Here is an 8196-nt window from a genome sequence, read left to right on the forward strand (position 1 = left end):
TGTTGAGGTTTAGTTTTTGTGACAGGAGCAACGTGCCAGAATGAATCCTGCCAAGCATATTATTATCCAAGAAAATGCCACCATTTTGTGCAATACCTCTACTCTACTGGAGTACTACTGGCTAATCAGTAAATGCTGCCTCCTTGGGTAAATTTATAGTGCCTTTCCTACACTACAGCTGCGTAAAGGGCCAGAAGAGTTGTCTCCAGTGACCTTGTGTGTCTGTAACATTGCCACTGTGCCGAAAGGCACCGGGGTCCCTTGAGTGAGCTTTCCATCATAGTGGGTAGAGGGCGGGGAGATGTTGAATACCGCTAGTGTGTGTGGGATGGGGCTTATATGCGAGTTCACATGCCTCTTGTTTATAAAATGTTAGAGACCGATCAGAGCAGCATATGAGGAGAGAGAACCTTCTGGTCACAAGAACTACGCAAGGATTGGACTTGAGAAAGTCATGGATGCAAAGACCTCCATCAGGCCTCACACCGAATTTTTGACATTAGATATGGGGAGAAAGCACACCTGCCCAGCCTCGACCGAGCGGACAATTTTTTTGGGCTGATTAATGCGTTACCGAATTTGAGCTTTAACTCGGGCACCTGCTTTATATCTGCTGAAGTTTAGTTTTTGTGACAGGAGCATCGTGCCAGAATGAATCCTGCCCAGCATATTTATTTATCCAAGAAGATGCCCCCATTTGGTGCAATACCTCTACTCACCATGCCCACGAATTCCGCTATGCTGCGGATCGTGGAATTTTTGGCAATTCCGCGTTCTGCGCGGAACGCGGAATTGCCGAAATTTTGTAAATTCCATGAGTGGAACTGAATTTACCGCCCAGTATTACCTCCAGTACCATAATGTGTACCAGGCTTACCTTGACGAACATTTGTGTGGCAAATGGTGCATACTGCAATGAGCACCCCCTCGTTGCTAACTGCAAAAAAGTCCCAAATTGAGGAGGAGTACTTTTTACTGGGCTACTTCCAATGCTTGAAGAAGAACTGGAGGCAGGTGGGCATCTTATTGATTGCCTATCTGCTTCTCCTGAGGCAGGGGTTGGTGCAGGTCTCAGCTTGGGCTTTGCAAATACGCAAGCTGATAGTGGTAGTACCTGTGCTGCATCCCTAGGAGCTGGTTGAATTGCAATGTCAGATTCCTCCATGTCACCTTCCACCATGACTATCTCGTCATCGTCATCCTCCTCTTCATCCCCTTCCATAAGTCTAAGTCTTTCTGGAACTTTTCTTTACCCTTGCCTCTCCTGTGGTCTCCTGGTCTCTGTCGGGGTCCACTCCATGTCCCTATCATCATCATCACAAGAGGTTCTTGGAGAAAATGGTGCAGTCGTACCCTTCCTTTTCCATGCTGAGATCTGGGAGCCAGTAATTCTAAAGGAGGACGATCAACTTCTTGCATGGAAGGAGGCTCAACCTCCTGTTCTGCTCCAACATGAGTCAAATGTACTTTTGCTGGGTGTGGCTACAGTCCATTTTCCTGTGTTTCCTGAAATAATTGTGTACTACTTTGCGAAAGGGACAAATCCAACTCAACATCACTGCTCTTCGGCGTCGGCATGATTCCACTGGCTATATCACTGAAAGACATGCTCCTGGGCTTAGGTTTAGGGGTGCTGTTGATGCAGGAATGCTGCTCTCAGCTTACTCGATAGTCACTTTCTTGGCAGCATCTTTCTTTGAGGCCATCTTGTAGCTGTCAGTTGGCAGTGGCCCTTAGCTTCACAACAAGCTGAATAGGTGACCATTTTGCGTAGTCAGTCATGTGCCACATCATGCACAGGTCTTCTTTCTGGTAGTACTGTGGGTGATGTCCCTTCTCTTGTGCACCTAAAAGCAAACAAGCAAGAAAAACATCAGTGAAGCGTGGAATTGTTGCAGTTCAAGTATTAGAGAAACAAAGAATATCATTTAGTGTGGTGGCTTCGAAATAGTAGAGTCTAACTATCCATTCGTAAAACCACATCAACAAACTTTCATTCTGTGCAGTACACTCAGGAAGGATCAGAAAGAGCAACAACAACAACATCAACATACAAATTGCTTTATGTGCAACACGTTGGGATGTGGCACTAGGGAGGTGCAGGTGACAAAGGAATAATCCTTAGACAATGAATGCTGTTGTGCAGAGCACCTAATTCAGTCATGGAGTTGATGCCAGATCTTAGGAAAATGGAGACAAAAAATTCAATGACATTTTTAAAAAAAAAATGTTTTTACAAACGTTTTTAAAATAGAAAAAATCAAACTATAAAATGTAACTTAAAATAGTCAAAATCCTTTTTTTTAATATTTTTTTTAAAGATGAAAGTAAAAAAATAAAAAATGTCAATCAAAAAACCAAAACAATAATGTTCAAATTAAAACAACAAAAATTCTAAAATAAATAAATAATTAAATATAAGTGAAAATATCCACAAGCACATTAATTTATTAAGCTATTATTATTGTCAACCCTCCATGCAAGCCCATGGCAAAGGGTCACACTGGCTGGATGCACAAAATGGCTGCCAGCCAGTGCAACATGGTCATCAACAACAACTAACACTGAGCAAGGAGGCTTGGTCACAATTTCAGAGTAGACGCCAGCCACATGGTCACAACATCAACAACCAGCAAGAAGGCATGGCCACAACGAAAAAGACATGCAAGCCTATGGGGAAAACACACTGGTTGGCTACGCCAAATGGCTGCCAGCCACATGGTCACAACAACAATAACCAGCAAGAAGGCATGGGCACAGACAAAGAAGACATGCAGGCCTATGGCAAAAGCACACTGGCTGGCTATTCAAAATGGCCACCAGCCACATGTTTGGAACAACAACAAACAGCAAGGAGGCATGGTCACAAACTGAGAAGACGTTCAGGCCTATGGCAAAAGCACACTGGCTGGCTACATAAAATGGCTGCCTGTCACATGGTCACAACAACAATCAGCAAGATGGCATGGTCACAAACAGAAAAGACATGCAGGCCTATGGGGAAAGCAGACTGGCTGGCTAAGCAAAATGGCTGCCAGCCACATGGTCACAATAATAACAACAACCAGCAAGAAGGCATAGCTACATGCAGAGAAGACGTGCAGCACCCATGGTAAAAGCACACTGCCTGGCTACACACAATGGTTGCCAGCCACATGGTCACAACAACAAGCAGTAGGCCTGTAAAACAAAGAACACAAACAGGGCCAGGGTGGACATGCTCCATACAAAATGGCCCATGCGACAGTGAACAACATAGGCAAATGATGGCACATGCAAACACACACACACCAGCCAGACAAAAGAAGCATGGTGACACAGAGAACACAGCATGAATTCAGCAATGCCAAAAATGAAAATTTATAGGGGTAAAAATGTTTACAACAACACACATCTTACAAAGCCAGTACACCACCTATACTCTGTTTGCAGGGGGAACAAGTGAAATACCACTAAACAAACATATTTTGTATTTTAATCCAATGTCATCCATGGCCTGATTGATGTTTCAATTCAACATACACCACAGAAACAGTTGTTTCATGCACCCATGAATAGTACAAGGCCTACCGGCCGGAAATCCAATTAGCAGACTAGGCCACAAAGTTAATTAAATAAATATTGTAAATGTATAAAAAAACGGGTAGTAAATGTAGTAAACTGTGCAACATTTTTCCTTCACAAAAGAAGACAAACTAAATCCCAAAAAATAACTAGACACCTAATAAAACTGCAGGTTACCCACCACAGTACATTTTAAAAATTGAATAACAGTACAAACAAGTCCAGGTGCATGCCCCCAATCAAACAAACCAGTTTTTCAACTTACTTGTGATATCCCAAAAACAAAGTCCTTAAATCCAATGGTATATATGCAGCAGACAAAGAGAGTGATCCTTCCAGCTCCAAATCCCAATGAAAAATGACCAGGAGAGGGACAATGCACTGGTAGTAGCCTGCTGGACAGGAACAGGGCGTTGGAGTCTCTGGGGCACTTCCTTCAGGTTTGAGAAGAAAATCCACTCCAAATGCCTCTCAGCTGCATTCTCAAGCAGAATAGCTGCTCGACCGTTCCGATGGCAATCACGATTGGCACTAAGGATACTAGATTGGTGCCATCGCAACCGAGAGCCTTGTGAGTGAGGGCGAAGTCTCGCAGGAGCCCGCTAGCAGTGTGAAGTGTGAAAAGTGGCCCGAGAGTGTTGACGCTCATGTTTGAGAGCCAAAAGAATTCTCAAACTCGCGAACGGAAAAGAAACGAGCTGAGTTTACCACCCCGGCTTAAAAATAATCCTTTAGAATTAGGTATTGTTCTGATGCATTCTGATTTTGGAAAGCAATTCTATTCACCTGCTAATTCTCATTTCTAGTGTATCTCTGTACCTGGGTATTCTGCTGAGGCATCAGAGCTTGAGGCATTTGCATTGATTGGGATGTATTAGGGTTCTGAATTTTCTGTCTTTGTGCCTGTTGAGTTTGAACCTTGTTATTTACCTGAGACTGTGCATATCCTGCATTCTGTAACTGATTGCCAGCATTATTCACATTCAATTTACACTTGTGTTTCCAATGCTCTAATTGTCTGCACACACGATGTGGGTTTATCCTCTTTAAAACAGATATTTCAACAACAGTTCTAATATCTACTGGAACACCACAACCTCTACTTTGAGACTGGAAATTCTGCTGTTGAAAACCATTAACATCTTTCATCATTGGGACTTGATTAAATCCTCCATGTACCAGAACTGCATTTTCAAAACGGAATCTGTCCTATCTGCATCTCTCTCATTTAAGCAACCATTAAGTACTCCTTTACCTTTTTTATGTTTCATGTCAATCTCATCTCCGCAGTACTTAGTATAACACATCTAATCAAGCAGCTTGTTTTGCCAACAGATTAACTGCTGACAAATCATGTCTCAAACCATTCATGAATCTGAAAATGAAATGTCCCGGATCTTTGTCAGACACATTTTTTTATTCCACTGTACTGTTTAAAAGCCTGTAGCAATCTCTTGTAATAAGCATTAACTGATTCTTTAAGCTCTTGGGTTGTTCTATTTGCTACAACAACAACATATATTGGAAGAGGGTCAAAGGGGATTTTTAGAGACCACACTCTGATACGGCCCCAACAGTACTTGTGAAACAAAAGAGTGTCAGAGGGTCTGAGATAACATGAATAAGAATACTGATGATGCGACTCCAGGAAATTTGATAACCAAATAGAGCAAGGGTCACCCTTACATTAAACCCAACAAATAATCATGTGAGGATGCCCATCAGTCACCACACGGAACCGCCCTTCATCATTTGGGTTCCTTCTGAGACCACTGATGGTGTTATCTCCTATGAGACTCAAGGAGAGCTAGGATTGTGACCGCCCTCCCATGGACAATGAGATTAACGTGGTCTTACTTCTCAGCTAGGAGGATGTTAAGAGAAGAGGACTGATGTCGTAGTGCAGAAAATAGTGAAAAAATAAAGAAAAAGTGTGTGAGATAAAATTGGATAGGAGGGTGCTGAACGTAACTTTATTCTGTCGCTACCCGCTTTACCAATATTAAAAAAAGTAGACATAGACAATCCAGCTTGGATTATCTAAGGTATACTAGGGTCAACATGTTTCTGCAATATGTGACTTATGTTGTCATTGCTTTCATCAGGACCACTATACACTCACTTGCTACTACGAATCAATGTGCATCAAAGAAAAGGTGTTCAAAAATATGAATATCAAACCCGATACTACGATCACTTGTGTCCACTAGATGTCCGTATCGGAACTTTCACCATTCCAAGATGGAGAATTGCTAGGAATAGCGAAAACAAAGGGTTATTAAACAGTAATCTTGTAGAGGAAGCACAGCATTCTTATCCTGATTTAAACATTCTTGGTTTACATTGTAGAATCCGAGATGAAAAATAACATTTGTAGAGGCACAATCATAGAAACATGTTGTTAAGTGCCATATTATCAAACTTTTATGCTAATTAATTAATAGTCATCAAAAGGAGATCAGCATCTTACCCCACTTGGAAGATGTAAAGACCTCACCCCACCTGGCCATGGCTCAGGGTGTAGGGGAAGCACCGCTCTACAAGAAGGGCAAAGAACAGAGAAACTGAAAAATGCCCCTTGTATCTTGTGTTTGCAAACAGACATAAACCTGCGCCAGGCGCACCATTCACTCTATCACTCAAGCTCCGTGATCGATACCAATTTAGGTTCAGTATACCTATTATAGTGACCCTCCACTCCCGCTTGTACATGTGAAAACACACTGATCCAAACGTGAAGCAAAGGTTCCAAGCAAATCAGAAAGAAAAATGCCAGTCAGACGTTACAATCTCACTGAGAGCTAACATGTTGGAGCCGGTTTCCCGCTGGCCTCGGAAAGCATTAAATCCGATAAAAAGGCCTCTTTTACATTAAGCAAACAGAGGCTTAACAGCGCTCGTAGCACCCTGACGGTCTCCTCACCTCTCCGTCGGTACTTCAAACCGGCATCCGAGCCGATCGGGGAGGTGAGGGAGACCGTCAAAGGTGTAGTATATAACGCTCACCGTGATTGAAAGTGCGACCGTCACATGCCTCTCTGCATGTACCCTAATTGGCTGGTTTAAGAGCCAATGGGAGCTCGGCATTCTCGATGTTTCGAAAAGTAAACAAAGCTCCGTGAGCGGACTGTTGTACAGATTCAACAGCCACGTTGCCAGTCAACAATTGTAAGTTATAATTGTTGTATGAAGGGGTAAAAATAAAAATCAAAGTAACAAGCCGAGAGGGTGTTCAATCGGCAAGTGTATTTTAAATGTGTAGTGAAAGTCACACTGCTCTATTGTGCATGCTGTGTTGGGACTAGAGTTGAAGGCGGTCAACTAATCACATCATGCATCATATTGTTGATAAGAAGCAGATCGGTTTATTACAAAAACGGGGGTGTTGAGTAACCCCGAGTCTAAGATTGTTCCTGCCCTATATATTTGTGAAATAAATGGTATTTTGACGGTATTTAAACAACCCCACAAATATGTAGATATCGTGTGTACCAATTTGGTGTTATACTGCGCATATATATACAGTATTGCAACAAAATCTTGTCACACCTTGTATTTCAGAATGTGCATGGTTTACAGATCAGTTGCAATACAGTTTCTGGAGTGTTAACAAGAAAAATGGGGGGGTTTGTTTAAATATCAAAGGCTACCCCATGGTATATCATCGTTGAGCCCAACGTGATTAGTACCCAATTTAAACACCCATTTCTGTTCTCTTAGTAATAGGAATCTGCTTATGTCAGTGATGTGTGGTGGTATGTTCGGTTGTTTGATCACTGTCCATTGAAAAGCGGTTGATGGATGGCGTGCCTCCAGAAAATGGTTCGTCAGTTTGGTGGCTTGCCTCTTGCACCTGATGGTGCTCTTGTGTTCGGATATTCTCACTCTGATCTTATGAGTGGTCATCCCCACGTATTTGAGACCGCAGGGACATGTGATCAGATACACCAGATTGTCACTATTACAATGGACCAATGACGTTTGACCACCTTCTGTATCCTGTTGGACAAGGTCCCAAAGGTGGTAACAAAGGTTAATCTTTCAAGGGAGGGTTTTTGGATTGGTGGTTCTAACAATGCCATGCGATTGTTGTTCTTCGCTCTCTTGAGCGATTGCTGTACCAACCTCTTCGGATTTTTCCTGGTTATTAGTTGTTCTTTCAAAGTAGTGGAATGATGTTGAAAGGCTCCTGGACTGGAACAGTTTCTGTGAACTCTAAGAAACTGTCCGTATGGCAGGTTCTCCCGCCCATACGGACAGTTTCTTAGAGTTCACAGAAACTGTTCCAGTCCAGGAGCCTTTCAACATCATTCCACTACTTTGAAAGAACAACTAATAACCAATAACTCAAGAGAGCGAAGAACAACAATCGCATGGCATTGTTAGAACCACCAATCCAAAAACCCTCCCTTGAAAGATTAACCTTTGTTACCACCTTTGGGACCTTGTCCAACAGGATACAGAAGGTGGTCAAACGTCATTGGTCCATTTTGAATTCAGATGAGTCAACAATACAGACTCCCTTCTTCTCCTTCAAAAGAGGTCCGAATCTCAGGGACCGTCTTGTTCACACAAGACCACGAATGAAAGAACCCAGGGCTCTGGGCACTTTATGGGACCTTCCTCCAGTGA

This window comes from Lissotriton helveticus, chromosome 1_1 (assembly GCF_964261635.1).
Source record: "Lissotriton helveticus chromosome 1_1, aLisHel1.1, whole genome shotgun sequence".
Taxonomy (NCBI): Eukaryota; Metazoa; Chordata; class Amphibia; order Caudata; family Salamandridae; genus Lissotriton; species Lissotriton helveticus.